At 38.4% G+C, this 16,637-nt stretch overlaps 1 protein-coding gene across 23 annotated transcripts in view; it reads right to left on the reverse strand.

Annotated features, from left to right (window-relative positions):
* LPAR1 (lysophosphatidic acid receptor 1) overlaps positions 1-16,637 on the reverse strand; it is a 367,912-nt gene that overhangs the window by 241,185 nt on the left and 110,090 nt on the right. For 11 of the 23 annotated variants that reach the window (XM_047067554.1, XM_047067519.1, XM_047067478.1 and 8 more), the window contains 4 exons: positions 5,496-5,618; positions 3,001-3,049; positions 1,691-1,755; positions 342-435 (listed from right to left, as the gene is read on the reverse strand). The exons of 8 other annotated variants lie outside the window; for them this stretch is intronic. The gene's annotated coding sequence lies outside the window, so the exon portion shown is untranslated. The remainder of the gene's footprint in view (positions 1-341; positions 436-1,690; positions 1,756-3,000; positions 3,050-5,495; positions 5,619-16,637) is intronic. 4 more of the 23 variants (XM_047067503.1, XM_047067494.1, XM_047067545.1 and 1 more) reach the window with 2 other exon arrangements.

Consider the following 16,637-nt stretch of genomic DNA (forward strand, 5'->3'; position numbering starts at 1 on the left):
GTGCGAGTGGGGGAGAGAGGCAGAGGGAGAGAAAGAGAAAATCTTAAGGAGACCCCGTGCTCAGTGCAGAGCCTGATGCCACAATCCTAGGATCATGACCTGAGCCAAAATCAAGAATTGGACACTCAACCAACTGAGCCACTGAGGTGCCCCCATACTTTATACATTTTTAATATATATATTTATTCATATATTTTATACATTATTATACTTAATATATCTATATTATGGAATTATGTGTGAATGTATATATATGTATGTACAAAATTGTTCATGATATGACTTGAACTATAGAAAAACTGAATATGAAATACCAAATGATTAAATAAATTATGGCTCACCGGTAATTGATTTCAAATTTTGATATGCTTGGGAACTCTTCTTTAAGGAGAATTTTGTGCAGAAGCCCAGTATCTAAAGTAGTTCATTGTGAACCTGTTTGAAAAGTTCAAGGGAAGCCATGGAATCCATTGGGTTTGCTTCTCCCAATTCTTGCTTCTCCCAAGCCCTGTGGTGGCCCTTAAGACACCTCTATGAATCCCCAAGACTACATGGAAAACTGAGAAGAAAAGACACCACTATACAATATTATAAGACTACTGAATTCATACTTCAAAAAATTTGTAATGATGAGAGCAAAGGCTCATAATATATCACATAAAAATTAATATACACAAAACTTCATTTTATATGATCACAACTAGATAAATATATGTATGTAAATATCTGGTGCTTCTTTCTATTTTCTTCTTTAAAGTTATCCATAATTTTCAGCTTTCATACCAAAACCATGAATTCCTTTCATTATTAGGGGGAAATGGAAAATTATTAACAAACATGTGTAGTTTGCATTCAGGCCCTCTAGTTCATGCTAGAATTATTATATGCATCTGTAGAAAAAAAAACTTGGAATTTTTAAGAAAGTTTTATTAGAAACAGCTAAAGAGCTCTCCAATAATCTACCTCTGGGACATTTATCTTCGGTGTTATTTGGAGCACATCTGAAATCAATTAGAGCCCCCCAACTGGTTTCAGGAGGCTGTGTGTGCCTCCAGCCATCTCCACAGCAAATTGCCTCAGCCGTGGTCAAAGTCAAAATTTCTCAGTTGCCTTGGTTGACCTAGAAATGTTTTATGTAATTTGCCATTATCTGGAAGGGAAACAGTTGTTAGAAAATAAATCTTTTCTGACTTTGTCTTGTTAAAGGGGTGCCAAGAAATGTTCTTCATCATTCGGACATACCAGAAGAAAAATAAGAAATATTCAGTAAAATAAATGGAATCTCCAAAGTAAATCCAAAGAAAAATCACTGTTAATCTACCTCTAGAGATACAAAGTATAGAGTGATTTGCTTTTTAATCTTTGAATGCCAGAAATAGCGTATCTATAAGGACTGAATACGGAAATAAGAGGCAGAATTTTTATTTTTCTTTCCTTCCTCCATTCAGTACGTACTTACCAAAAAAAAAAAAATCTATAATAAGAAGGTAGTGTACTCGGGGCTGGGAATAGAAATTCATACATAGTAGAGGAGACGATGGAGGCAGAAATATCCAGTGCTTCCACTAACTCATGTAGCTTTACGCTGATGATCACTAATCTCAAATGGTCCCTTAGAGCCTCCAGGTGATTCAACTGTATTTAAGTAAGTAGCTCATTCACTTGCCTACTCTACACGGTTAGTTTGTACCTTTTTCTGTGTCCTCACATGTCCAACGCTTCCTCCCCTTCTCTCTCGGATGCTGAGACTGCTTGCTTGTTCACCGAGAAAACAGAAGCAACCGGAAAAGATTTTGATGTACTCCCCACCATGTCTGCTGACATACGGGCATGTGTGCCCTCATCTTCCATCATCCCTCCTGTGGCTGTGGATAAACTCATGGCCTCCGAGCTGAGACCAAGCCCTCCACTTGTGTGGGAGATTTCATCCCTCTCACCAACTCAAGAACACGACTTCAGCAATTGTTTCCTCTCTCCCCTACTTCTTCAGTTTCCCTCTGTCTGCTGAGTCGTTCACAACAGCACACAAAAATGCTAGATCTTAAAATGAAACCCTCACTTGACCCCACATTCCCTCCCAGCTACCACAATACATCTCTGCCTTACCCCACTGCAAAAATTCTATGAAATGTTGACTATACAGAGTGTCTCAAATCCCACTCTTCCCATTCTCTCTCGAATGCATTCCTGTTAGGCTTTCTTCCCAAGCACTCCACTGAAACAGCTTTCATAAATATCCCCTGACCTGTCTCCCTCTCTCACACCCTGTCCTCCACCTCCCTTGTGCCCCACCACCATTTGACATACCATATAATCACTCACTTGTTTGTTGCCTGTTGTCCCCAACTGATCTATAGCTTCCAGGAACTCTACCCTAAGGGCCCAGAACATCGCCTGGCACATAGCAAATATTCAATAAATTTTTGTTAAATGGATCAGTGGGATAAATAAATGACCATGCCTAAGATGATGCAATTATCCAGTTAGGGAGCAGATATTTAAAGTCAGCTGTACCTGACTTTCAAATCACGTACCCCAAAGCCTCATGCCACAACCTGTGCCTCTGATGAGGTGATTGAAATAGATGGCAGTATCATTAGTGAAGTAGGGTCTATAATAGAAGGGAGATTTGCCATGGAGACTTGTGAAATCATTTAATAGTTGGCAAAATAAGCATAACATTAGAGAAATTGCCTACTTACTCAGAGGTGAGTAATCTGGCAATCTCATATATCTACTGCACAATCCAGAATGAGAAATGGAACAACCACAGCCTCTAAATGACCCAAGCAGATGTCACAAAACCCAAGCTTACACACAAGAAGCTTAGTGGGTTCTCTCAGAGCCACAAGTTTAGGGTTAGGTATTCCAACCACAGAAGCTTAAAAGCGACCAACGGTGAGGTACTAGAGAGAGCACACTCCCACATAGACACACACACAATTTCCAGAAGCCTTTACAAGAACATAAATGACCTAGTCTGCTTTCATTCAGCCTTACCACAGCCCTTCACACCTCCAGAGCCCTTCACGCCTCAGCAGTGATTCTCCTGCAAGATGTCCGAATACAGGGCAGCATAAGACATGTGTTTAGAACAATGATCGGAGGTTGGGAGGATACGACTGAGTTGCATTCAGTACATGTTTTGAAAAAGTAGATAAGGAACTCATACATTTTAGAGATATCCACAGAATCTGGCTGCAAGTTTTTAAAGCCTGCAATTGAAGAGGTAAAATTTCTGGAGAAACAAACAAGAAAATCTATTTAATAGAAGAGCACAACCCCCATTTATGCTAAACAAATGGGACATTGGTATCCTTCTCCAAAGGATAAAAAAGAGAATCAAAGTGAATTTTAGTAGATACACGGATTTAATTTTTATTTTCAATTTGTGTTTGAGTCATGCCAAAGGTATATGAGAGGTGATAAATATGGCACAACTTGCATCATGAGAGTAATATCTGATATCAACAATCCAAGACAAGTTGGTACCCACTGGTCCAGGGAATGGGAAGTTGCTGATTTAATAGCTCTATGACCTTCTATAGAGTGATGATAGTCTCATTTGTGGCTAACTAAGTATACTTTTTCCAAGTAAGAGATTTGTTTTTCTAAGATTAGCAGTATAATGTCCTTAAAACTGGAAATAAATTAGCAGTACCAAAGAAAACTCCAAAAATCAGGCTTTTAACTCTGCAGGCTTGAAAAGAGAAATAAGAGCTTAATATTAAAATTTTCAAATTTTTTCCACCCTCATTAGCACTTCTGGTCTCAGATTTCACTGCTGGCATTACCGGTGGTGTATAGAAGCTTGTTTTTGTCACATATGTGAAGATTTATTTAACGTGAAAGCCCTCCCCAGTTCATGCGGATTGAAACCATAACTAAACACCTTGTCACATGTTTCCTATTGTGAATAGGCACATATAGCTTTCCAAAGAATAATTATTATTCCAGTGTGCAGATTTTACCCAGACTTTCAAAAGGTAGATTATAGATCTTGAGAAACTAAAAAACTTATTTATGATTTTTAATCAGAAAAAGACTGTGTTCAAAATAAGACATGGAAAACAATTCATTCTCTGGAAAATAGAAAAATAAAGCTTTGGAAAACTAATTTCCCACTAATTTCCCCCTTTTTCTGAGCCAGATTCGAAAAGCTATGGTAAAAAAAATATATATTACATGAGAAAAAAACCCTTCTTTTCCTGTATTCAGTAGTTCAAATATCATATGAGATACTTTAAAGATTGAATTTTTGCTTTGGGGGGAATGGAATGGCTTCCTAAATGCCATCGGGACCCTCACTCTGCCTTGTGGCCAAATCTTTTTAAAGTCCCTACAATCTGATATCCAAACATATAACATTGAAGGCAATATAACAAAGGAATTAAGACTGCAGGATCTCAAATCAGAGACTTGAGTTTGAATTCTCCATTCTACTTATTATCCTTCCTATCCTCGAGCTATTTACTTCTCTGAGCCTCTGGTTTCTCATCTGCAAAATGGGATAAAAGTATGGCCTGTTTCATACTTTCAGAAAGTATCAAAAAACAATACACAGAAACCACCTACCATGGGGTAAATGCTCAAGCACGGATTTCAATTATGAATGTGATTGTGATCATGATAAGTAGCATCAATTGCTGTAAGTCTGGTTTCCCTTTAACACCACTCGCCTGCCTGGTGCACAGGCACGTAATACCTTCTTAAATATTTTGTGATAGACTTCTGGAAAGAGGAGTTTGAACCTGGATCCATGCTCTTAAAATTCAAGAAATGTAATGACTCTTCTCTATTTCATTTCATCTACTCTCATTATTCCATCCACTTTCTTCCCTACTTTCAGAAACATCTAGAGAAGAATGAGAAAACTTGGCTACAAACAGGAGAGTGTTTTGGAGGATTTGGATGTTGGGGAGCACGAGGCTTGCTTTGGGAGAGTTGAAACGGGGTAACGTAAAATAAAATATGAAGAACAGCCATCCCTAGTGAGAAGAAAACACTATCAAATCCTGATTTGTGTATATGTCCATCATTGGTATGATTACTGAAAAGCCAGTCTAGTAGCTACTTTTTGCCCCCGTGCTCCGTAATTGTGCCTTGAGCCTTTTCTGCCTCTTTAAGATAAACCCCCTTCATGTGCTAGCTGCATTTAAAAAGTACCAATGAACAACTCAATTAACCCAGTAAATTATGAACCATTCAGTAATGACAGTAAAGAAGGTGCCAGCAACATTACTGAAAGACTGACAAGGGGTGTTCGGGGAAGTTCAGTGGACCTGGACTGCTTTGTAGTCTTCACCCAAATCCTATCCAAAAAGGAAAGCTCAGTCCGTTGTGTTTGCATACAGGGCTTGGTGAGCATGCTTTGTCAATTATTATCAATGACTGACCATGACATTAGAAAATGTTATTTCTTCCAACTAAAAAGAACCTGCACTGACCCTTCTCTGTTGTGCCTCCCCATCCCCCACATAACTATGCCCTTTCACCTCTGTTTTTCTTCTTCTTCTTCTTCTTCTTTCTTCTTCTTCTTCTTTTACTTCAGGATTTATAAAATCCTTTGAAACATGTTGTTTCCAGATGTAGGTCCCAAGTGCCCTGTCATTTACTTCCTGTCCAAGCACAGAGCAGATGGAATTACACAAGGTTGGCCGCATGATTCCACCCTCCAATGCCTTCATTAAACTTCAGGATTTTAAAAGAGTCTGCCCAGTTACTGGCAGGGACCTTTCCATACTTCCACCCCCAAAGCTGTAAATTACTACCTCATTAAACTCAATTGTAAATGATTAGGTGTCTGGAATGTACTTTCCTTTCCCTGCAGCCTCCTTGGGGTAATTACTGCATCACAGGCCTCCCTACTTAACTTAGCACATTATTCAAGCAGTGCAATGTTTGAGTAGCTCAATGAGGGAGGAGGTTTTATTTCTGTGAAGGTATTATAACTCTATCTTTTGGTTCCAAAAGCAGATTTGTGATCTTTCAGTTCCCATTGAGTAATCTCTCTTTTAACAAGAGAAAGCTGTACGCAACCGGCCTTTTTCAAGAATTCATCTTTCTTTCTACCACACAGGCAGTTGGAACTACAGCACTTTTGTTTTTTCTGAGAATCAGTGAGATAGTTTAACATTTTTAAAAGGCTGCTGTTGCTGCCATTAATTTCTATAGGTAAAGAGCGCCTGGGAAATGTTTAAATGTGGTTTTTTGTTTGAGTGGGGTGTTTTGTTTAGTTTTGTTTTCTGAGACGAAGGGAAACAAAGGTAACTCAGGTGATCAATGCCTAACCACCTAAGTCTGATTCTTTGATGACATTTGTTTTACGAAACCTTGAAGAGTCTGGAAAGGTCATGGGTAAAGGGTAGGAGGGAGAGAAAGAGGAGGAGAGGCTGTCACATTGAATAAATAATCTATCCCAAGTTCCCAGCCTGGTTGCCATCACGTTAGCAGGAAAGGTGAAACTGATATTCCCTGAGGGGCAAAAGCTCAGAAGGTCAGTCCTCTTTCTTAGGGAGGTTTTTGCCTCTTTAGTTGATTCATTGGTTTAGAGTCAAGATTTTTCACTATGTCTGTCCTGGGCCTCCCTGCCACTTGTTTCACTAGAGTCCATCCGTTGTGCTTCAGTGTCACTGGAATATAGGGAAAGATAGTGACTTGTCATTTGGAGAAAGGAAATGAGGGCCATTAAGCCAAATGTTTAACTGAAGTCAAACAAGTATTAGCAATACAGTCATTGCTGATGTAGAGTTTCCACTTGTGTGAAGGAAAATGCGAAAATTGATAATGGAATGGAGCACCATCCCTTATAACTCAGCCTAGGAATGCGTTCTTGGGTATTATAGATGATCCTAAGGAAGATTCATTCATATTTGGACATGACACATAAGAGGTGGACTACATGGCTTAGGCATTCATTTGTCTGCATTCATTTGTGTCTGGAAAAAGTTCAAATGAACTTTGCTTGGGAGACTACTCTCTAACTGGGATGGAATAAAAGGGCATACCTAGTACCTTGGAGTAGACAGCAGAAGAGAGGTAAAGGAGCTACTTCCCCAAGGAAGGAAAAGAAATGTAGTCATTTGGCAATGTCATCAATGTCGTCATGGCGGACACCAGCAGCAGTGATGATGCTGACTTAAAATTCTCGGCAAGTTTCGTGAACATTAGATATTCAAAAGAGTGCATAGGGAAGAACAACATGAGCTAAAGTAAGACACCACAGAAATAACCAGGTAAGACTTTAAAAGCCTGGACATTCTTTGTTAGTCTTGTACAAGTGCCAGGAGAATTTATTACTACAGTCACCCTATCCAGACCTATGGTCTGGTGAGTTCTGGGAAAATCAATTTACACAAAGGAACACTATTAAAATTAGTACCACAAAATGAGCACAGAAAAAATCAGCTAGTGAAGTAGACTGAACGGAAGCAAAGCAGGTTTGTGAAGTACTTCATGTTAGCTATGTTGTAGGCAATTCACTCTCTACTTTTTTTATTCCTTTTTAAATTATCATTTAAAAATCTATTCAAATTTTAAGATTATTTTTCCCCCACAGAGGAAAAGAAACAAAAAATGATATATGTCAAAGACCCTCCTGTAGAGTTGCGTTTTTATGGATTTCAATACCAGGCAAAACTAATCCACGATAACAGATACCACAATGTAATTACTTTTGGGTTGGAATGTTGGCTGGGAAGGAACATAAGGAAACTTTCTAGGGATATGAAAATGTTCTATATCTTGTGTAGTGGTCATAAGGGGTATATACATTTGTAAAAATTTATTGAACTATAAAATCAAAATTTTTACATTTTACTATATTAATTACGCCTCACTAAAAACAGTGTTAAAAATGTTTGTTTTTCAACCCAAGAAGAATTGGTAATATATTGGGTCAATCTATCAGAAACACGTTATGCCTCCATTTATTCATTTGTATTTGAACACTCTCTGTATATCATTTTAAGTTTCTTCCTTAGTTAATTTAAAAATTACTTTTGTAGAAATTATAATTATATATTTTCCATCATACTCATCAGTGGGTTGTTTCTCATATATAGCAAAATCATAGTATAGTTATTTTAACTGACTTCCTTATTTCCATTATTCTTTTCTGTCTAGGCTTTGTTGTTGTTGTTGTTGTTGTTGTTGTTTGTTTTTCACTGAGCATATCACTAAGAAATAATGACAGTGTTGCCTTGTTCTTGGCTTGAACTACCAAAAAGCTATTTTTAAAAATGAGGAAATATGTCATACAGTGCTATATGTCAATTACATATCAGTAAAACTGAAAGGAGGGGCGCCTGGGTGGCTCAGTCGGTTAAGCGTCAGACTTCAGCTCAGGTCATGATCTCACGGTCCGTGAGTTCGAGCCCCGCGTCGGGCTCTGGGCTGATGGCTCAGAGCCTGGAGCCTGCTTCCGATTCTGTGTCTCCCTCTCTCCCTGCCCCTCCCCCATTCATGCTCTGTCTCTCTCTGTCTCAAAAATAAATAAACGTTAAAAAAAATTGAAAGGAAAAAAATGATGAGAGCTAATATTCCTGTCCTCTTGATAAAATGCCTTTAGCATTTGCCACTAGCAGAATGTTGATGTTAGATTGAGAGACTTACTCTCATATTAAGGTATTTCTGTCTATCCTTAAGTTTTCCTTGAATTTTATCACAGATGGGTATAGAATTTTGCATCTCCAGATCCTGATCTCCTGGTTGTGAGATCAAGCCCCACCTCGGGCTCCAAGCCATGGTGGAGCCTGCTTACGGTTCTCTCTCTCCGTCTTCCTCTGTCCCTCCCCCGCTAAAATAAAGAACTTACATTCAGTGTTCTCATCATCATTTTCAATAATCCTAGCTGCAATTTTTTTTTTCCTACTTAACTCAAGAAAAGAGAAAAATTAGTTAGAAATCAGGTTTGGCTGCTGTGAGAGGCCCTAGCGGAGAGTGGTTAAAATAAGGTAAATTTCCATGTAGGAGGCTAGGGCTGAGGACAGCTCAACCTTTTTCTATCTTGCTAAGATATTTACCACCCAATTTCCACAGTATGTGGTCTCCACATCATGATTTCAGATCACTGAAGTAGTTCTTAACATCATATCCACATTCTAGCCCACAGAAGAAGCATAAGAGGGAAGGAAAGGATTTGCAAAGTATACATTGCTCATATCACTGCCATCCACATTAGAGTTTCGTCACATGGCCACATCTAGAATCAAAGGATCCTGAGAAATGTAGTCTTTCGCTGGATGGCCAAGTGCTAAATTAAAAATTCTATTACTATATAAAATGGGAGAACACATAAACAGCGAAAAAGAATCAGCACCTGACAGTTTTTAAAATGTTTCCAGTGAGCTGATTTAATTTTTAATTTTTAATTTCTAGTTTTGTTTCAGTGGATCAAACAATGGGATATGAATTATTTTTAGTATTTAAGTTTAGTGATAACTAATTTAATTGAAGTACACTTGACACACAATGTTCCATTAGTTTCAAGTATACAGCATAGTGACTGGACAAGGCTATCTGTTATACTATTCTCACCAGAAATGTAGCTACTATCGGTCACCAAACACCATATGACACTATTACAATACCATTTACTATACTCTACTTATCCTATACTCTACCTTTTATTCCTGTGATTTATTCATTCCACAACTGGAAGCCTGTATCTCCCACATCCCTTCACCCATTTTGCCTCTCCCATCCACCCACCTCCCCTCTGGCAACCATCAGTTCGTTCTCTGTATTTATGGGTCTATTTCTGGTTTTTGTTTGCTTATTCGTTTTGCTTTTTAGATTCCACATATAAGTAAAATCACATTGTATTTGTCTTTCTCTGACTTATTTCATTTAGCATAATACCCTCTAGGTCCATTCATGTTGTCCATATGGCAAGATCTTATCCTTTTTATGGCTGAGTAATATTCCAGTGTGTGTGTGTGTGTGTGTGTGTGTGTGTGTGTGTGTGTGTGTGACTTCTTTATCCATTCATCTGTTGAAGGACACTTGGGTTGCTTTCATATCTTGGCTATTGTAAATAATGCTGCCATAAACATAGGGGTGCATATATTTTTCAAATTAGAGTTTTCAATTTTGTTGGGGGTTGGGGATAAATACCCAGTAGTGGAATTACTAGATTGTATGCTATTTCTATTTTTAGTTCTTGAGAAACCTGTATACTGTTTCCCAGTTTGCATCCCCACCAACAATGCAAGAGGATTCCCTTTTCTCTGCATCCTTGCCAACACTTGTTATTACCTGTTCTTTTCATTCTAGCCATTCTGACAGGTATAAGGTGATATCTCATTGTGGTTTCACTTATATCTGTGTCTGTTTCATTTCATGTGTCTGTTGGCCATCTGTATGCCTTCTTTGGGAAAATGTCTGTGCAGGTCTTCTGCCCATTTTTAATTGGATTATTTGGGGGTTTTTTGGTGTTGAATCAAATAAGCTCTTTATATATTTTGGATATTAACTCCTTATTGGACATATCATTTGCAAATATCTTCTCCCTTTCAGTAGGCTGCCTTTTCATTTTGTTGATGGTTTCCTTTGCTATGCAAAAGCTTTTTATTTTGGCATAGCCCAAATGGTTTATTTTTGCTCTTGTTTCCCTTGCCTGAAGAGACCTATCTAGAAAAGTGTTGCAATGGTCAATGTCAAAGTAATCACTGCCTGTGTTTTCTTCTAGGATTTTTATGGTTTCAGGTCTCACATTTAGGTCCTTCATGCATTTTGAGTTTATTTTTGTATATGGCGTAATGAAGTAGCCCAGTGTCGTTGTTTTGCATGTAACTGTCCAGTTTTCCCAGCAGCATTTATTGAAGACTATCTTTTCTCCACTGTATGTTCTTGCCTCCTTTGTCGTAGATGAATTAACCATACAACTGTCGGTTTATTTCTGGGCTCTCTATTCCATTGATCTAGATATCTACTTTTGTGCTGGTTCCATACTGTTTCCATTACCACAGCTTTGTAGTTATCTTGAAAAAATGAGATACCTCCAGCTTTGTTGTTCTTTCTCAAGATTGCTTTGGCTATTCAGGATCTTTTGTGGTTCCACACATATTGACAATTTTTATACCTTAATAGATGATCATATATTTTTAAATATCCATAGATATGAAAAAAATGTGTTCCCTTTGTAATGTACAAAGTTTTATACGTATTTATAAATCCACTTTCCCATCTGTTTCTCCCAGTCTATTCTTACCTAAAGCACTTTACCTGCTGGTTACATTCCTTCCACAACCAACACTTTTACTAGTTCCCTTTTACTTGCTTTCTAGTTTTCTACAGCTTCTCTGAATAGATGCTTAGAGATGGCAGAGTAGAAGTAGATAATAGCTTCATATATCCCACTGTCATAATTCTGTAAAACGTAATTTATTTTAGAAGTGGCTAGTTTGCTATTTGTCACTAATATTTATAGGTACCTTGGACAAATATGCCTCTTTAATAAAATAGTAGGGGCTACACTTACTCAAATAATAACTTGGGCTATATTTCAAGTTGTAGTTTCACTATGAATTCTTGTTCCTAAAAATTTTTTTTTAGGGGTTCCTAGGTGGTTTAGTCGGTTGAGCGTCCAACTCTTGATTTTGGTTCAGGTCATGATCTCACAGTTTGTGGGATCAAGACCCATGTCAGGTTCTGTGCTGATAGCCAAAATTTTTATATAGTCTTCCTATATCTTCCAGTGTTAATAAAAAGCACTGTTCCATTATTGTGGCATATTTCCACTATTTTAAATTTTTTAAAAATTATATCAGTATTTATTTTATAAAATTTAAATGAAACTGTATACATTATTTTATAAATTATGTTATAATCTCAAATGTTGCCCAAAAAACTATGTAATGTTTTCTAACAAATCCAAAGTTTTTCATTTTATAAGTATAGCGTCTTGTAGAGCAGGCAAAACTGGAAAGTTAAAAATGATATGTAGACCTGCAGCTGGTGAAGAAACATACGAAAAACCCTGTAGAGTTAAAAACTATAGAGGCTGAATTCTTAGTCAGAAGATGTTTTCCCAATGTCAGGTTAATAATTTTGTGTGTCTGGCACTGTGGTTCAACTGTAAAAACAATGGAACTCCAACAAGATGGGATAGTTGTGGGGGGAGGGGAGAAAGAAAGCCAAGAAGGGCGAGGAGGATATGATTTTAACATCTGAAACTCAACTTTATAATGAGAAACAGAGGAGACATGATGTCATACTCTAGAAGGTAACTCCACTGTATTTTTTTTCAAGCTGGCTTGACCTGAGGTTTTCAACAAAGTCCAGATGGAAAGAAGGGAGAAATATATATATATTCTAAGTTTGAAACAAAGACTTAAAATGGGGGGGAGTGGTTCACTCATGAATTTAACATGCTTGCATTTAATGCAGACCAAGTAAAGCCACCTCATTATTCCCTCCTCCCGACCTCCTTACCCCAAACCTGTTAGCCTGACTCTGAATCTGCAGGATGCTGTCTGGCCTGTGTAGTCTCCTAACCACTGACTGAGGGAGGAGGTTCCTTTATTCCCACTGATGGAAAAGTCATCTATCGTCTTTCATCCACTCTAAAGTCTCAGGTTGTTTTCTTGCGTTCAGTTTTTGTCCTTGTTTTGTTTGTTTGTTTTTAATTTTTTTAACGTTTTATTTATTCTTAAGAGAGAGAGACAGAGACAGAGCATGAGCGAGTGAGGGGCAGAGCGAGAGAGGGATACAGAATCCGAAGCTGGCTCCAGGCTCTGAGCTGTCAGCACAGAGCCCAACACAGGGCTCAAACCCACAAGCTGTGAGATCATGACCTGAGCCAAAGTCGGTCGCCTGACCGACTAAGCCACCCAGAAGCCCCTGTCCTTGTTTTGTTTTGTTTTCATATTTTGCCCTCTCTGCAATTGGGATGGATCTTACAATCAATGATGCTTTGTGGTTTTATCGGCAAAAGTTTTTTTGGTTTGCTTACCTGCTTGCTTTTGTATTTTCCTTAGTGGAACTAAAATAATGCTGCATCCATTGTTAATGTTGTCTTAGAACTGGCCAAATACAACTCTAATAGAGATGACTGATGAAGCACAAGGGCTTTATTTGCTTTGTTTTGCTTTGCTTTGTGTTTATTCTGCAGTCACATCTTGATTGCAGAAGACACCCAGAAAGTAGCCCCCTGTGACCTGGTCTATGTTCTGTGAAAGTTCACTTCTGTGGCTACTGTTGATTATGCAACTATAAAGCCAGCAGTCATTTTTCACCTGGGGAAAGGCTGTCCGTCTTCCCTGGAAGCTCTAGGTAGGGAATGTATCAACGTGCATTAGAAGCCCAGAATCTACAAAGAGGAAAGGATGGAGACTGCAGTCCCTGTCCCCCTAAAAATCCAAGATCAGGAAAACATGGGATGAACCAGGGTGCCAATGCTAGAAGTAAGTGACAAGTACAAGAAAGGAGAAGTCATTGAGAGAAAACAAAAAAGGTTGATTTTCCTTGAGAAGGTGGTGGAGCCTCAAGACAAGGCTAGGTTTTAGGGAGAAAGGCAGCTGGTGGCTAGGGGCAATAAGTCCTGCAGACTTGGCCACTCTATCATAGTGCTGAGCTGGTTGAAGAATGTGACCAAGGACAGAGCACAGCAGCCCAGCCAGGAACCACTACGACACTGGCAGGAATCCAGACCTTCAAAACCATTTCCTAGGTCACCTGGGAGACTCGATCAGTTCAGCGTCTGACTTCGGCTCAGGTCATGATCTCATGGGTCCGTCAGTTCGAGCCCCACATGGGGCTCTGTACTGACAGCTCAGAACCTGGAGCCTGCTTCAGATTCTGTGTTTCCCTCTCCCTCCCTGCCCCTCCCCCATTCATGCTCTGTCTCTCTTTCTCAGAAATAAACATTAAAATAATTTTTTTAATTAGAAAAATCATTTCCTCAACTGTAGACAGGCACCCATCCAGCTGAGCAGGACTAGCCTTGTAACAGCAACAACACATGGCAAAAATGAAAGCAGTAACACCAATAATCCTACTCCACTTGCTGGTCCCCCTTCTCTCCCCTGCATGCATTCAGAAGTAACACTGACACCCTCTGGACTGGGGGTGGCCCTGCATTCATGGAAAACTAATTGAAAATTAGGACACTTGCCAATCTTTGTATCCCAGCTGCTAGAGCAGATCATTTGCCTAACAGGTACTGAGTACCTGTTACAAAATCAGGCACCATAGAAGAAACTTTTAAAATGTTCCCAACCATCAATGACAAGTTGTGATTATTCTAAGGAAATAATGTCACAAGGGTTTTAAAACAATAATGTCCAAAGACACAAAGCTGATAGTGGTGGATTAAAGATTCAAACGAAGGCCAACCTGATTTGGAAAGTCATATTCTTTTCACACCATGCTGGCCATCTCTGAAGAGATGAGAATTCTCACAAGGTCAAGTTACTCAGAGATCTTCCACAATGCTTAACTGATTGTCTTATTCCGGATTAAATAATATAACCAATGTTTGGAATATGAAGAGGAAATAGCTGGGCCTAGAACCAGCCATCTGTCCCAGTGATGCAGAAGTCTCCAGTCAAATTTCCCTGGTTCACTGCGAACTGGGTTAATACAAAGCTTGACAAATTTAGGAGTTCCTGAAAGTTTCTAATGAGATGTTTTCTGAAAAACAAAAGAGACCTTGACTCTACTTCCTCTGGAGGAAACACACAAGACTCTGTACAGAAGCCCTAAAAATCTGTCTTTCAGAGTCTCTTTTCATATGTCAATAAGGAAGAGTAGAGGAGTTTGTCACTAATCTACAATCCATCTACTTGGTTGCCTGAGGGGAGGTAAAGTAGGGGGATGGGCAAACCAGGTGAAGGGAGGTAGGAGATACAGGCTTACAGCTATGGAATGAATAAGTCAGGAAAATAAAAGGCACAGCACAGGGAACATAATTGATGATACTGTAGCAGCCTTGAATGGTGACAGACGGTAGCTACACTCGCGGTGAGCATAGCAGAAGAAAAATTGAATAGCTATGTTGTACACCTGAAACTAATGTAATATTGTGTATCAACTGTACTAAAAATTTTTTTTAATAAATAAAAATAAAATCCATCCACTAAAAGATTGATGGAGCACCTCTAGAACTTTCTGGACATTGAACTTCTTAAGGCCAAAGAGACCACTAACACTTTTGCATTAATTTTACATCCCTTTTCTGATTATAAAATATGATATGACTTTGTTTGAATTGTGGAATAAAAATAATTTGCATGAAGAAAAGGTAAAATAATATTTGATTCATAATCTTCTCATGAGGTGATAAGAAAAGTTACCAGTTCAAATTACTGTTTCCAGTCATAGCTATTAAAAAATCATAATTAGTAACACACATGGAAATAGTTGTATATCCTTCTTCTGCTTAACATTACATCATGAGTTTTCCCTTAGCCATTACAAATTTCCAGAAACTGCCAACCTTGTAATTTTGGGTGTTGGCCATCAAGGATTCTAATCATAGAATAGAGAGTGAAAGGAACATAGTGCCTGCCTGCTAATATGCTCATAGAGAAAAAGGTAACCAAAGTCAGCAAGATGAGGGCATGCTTGAGAGGCAATGGGAAATCCGAAGTATTATTTCAAAAAGCATGAGTGGAAAACAAGAAATCAGAAAACATCTGTTCCAAACATTAGGGAACATGGCTAAACTAGTTAGGGATTTAAAACCCTATAGAGATTTACTGGGATAATGACTCCCAGAGGGAGGGAATCTTTTATAAACAGGGTGATTATGGAATTTTTCATTCAATCTTGAACACTATTGATAATTGGAGACAACAATGGTAAACCAGGACATTCCTAGGGAAACTGACACAAATAGTTGCCTTATTTATAGTTATTAAGGGGAACGCTCTTGCACTGCTGATGGGAATGCAAACTGGTGCAGCCACTCTGGAAAACAGTACAGAGGCTTCTCAAGAAACTAAAAATAAAACTACCCTACGATCCAGCAATTGCACTATTAAGTATTTACTCAAAGGATACAAAAATACAAAAAAAAAGATTTGAAGGGGTACATGCACCCCAATGTTTACAGAAGCATTATCAACAATAGCCAAACTATGAAGAGAGCCCAAATGTCCACTGACTGATGAATGGATAAAGAAGATGTGGTATATATACAAAGGAATATTATTCAGCCATCAAAAAGAATAAAATCTTGCCATTTGCAATGATGTGGATGGAGCTAGAATGTATTATGCTAAGCAAAATAAGTCAAGGAGGGAAAGACCAATACCATATGATTTCACTCATACGTGGGATTTAAGAAACAAAACAGATAAATAAGGGAAGGGGAAAAAAAGGGAAGAGGGGTAAACAAACCATAAGAGACTTTTAATGATAGAAAACAAACAGTGGGTTGATAGAGGGAGATGGTGGGTAGGAGATGGGCTACATGGGTGATGGATACTAAGGAGGGCACTTGTTGTGATGAGCACTGGGTATTGTATGTAAGTGATGAATCACTGAATTCTACTCCTGAAACCAATATTGTACTGCATGTTAACTAAAACTTCTTAAATAAAAATAAATGAATAAAAAATTTAAAAATTAAAAAAAAAAAGAAGATGTGAAGGTGAAGAGTTCATAAGGGCTCTCGGACTGCTTGGATTTTA

This window comes from Lynx rufus, unplaced genomic scaffold (assembly GCF_022079265.1).
Source record: "Lynx rufus isolate CCGP_SWC_20201006 ecotype Redwood Valley unplaced genomic scaffold, mLynRuf1.p SCAF_10, whole genome shotgun sequence".
NCBI lineage: Eukaryota > Metazoa > Chordata > Mammalia > Carnivora > Felidae > Lynx > Lynx rufus.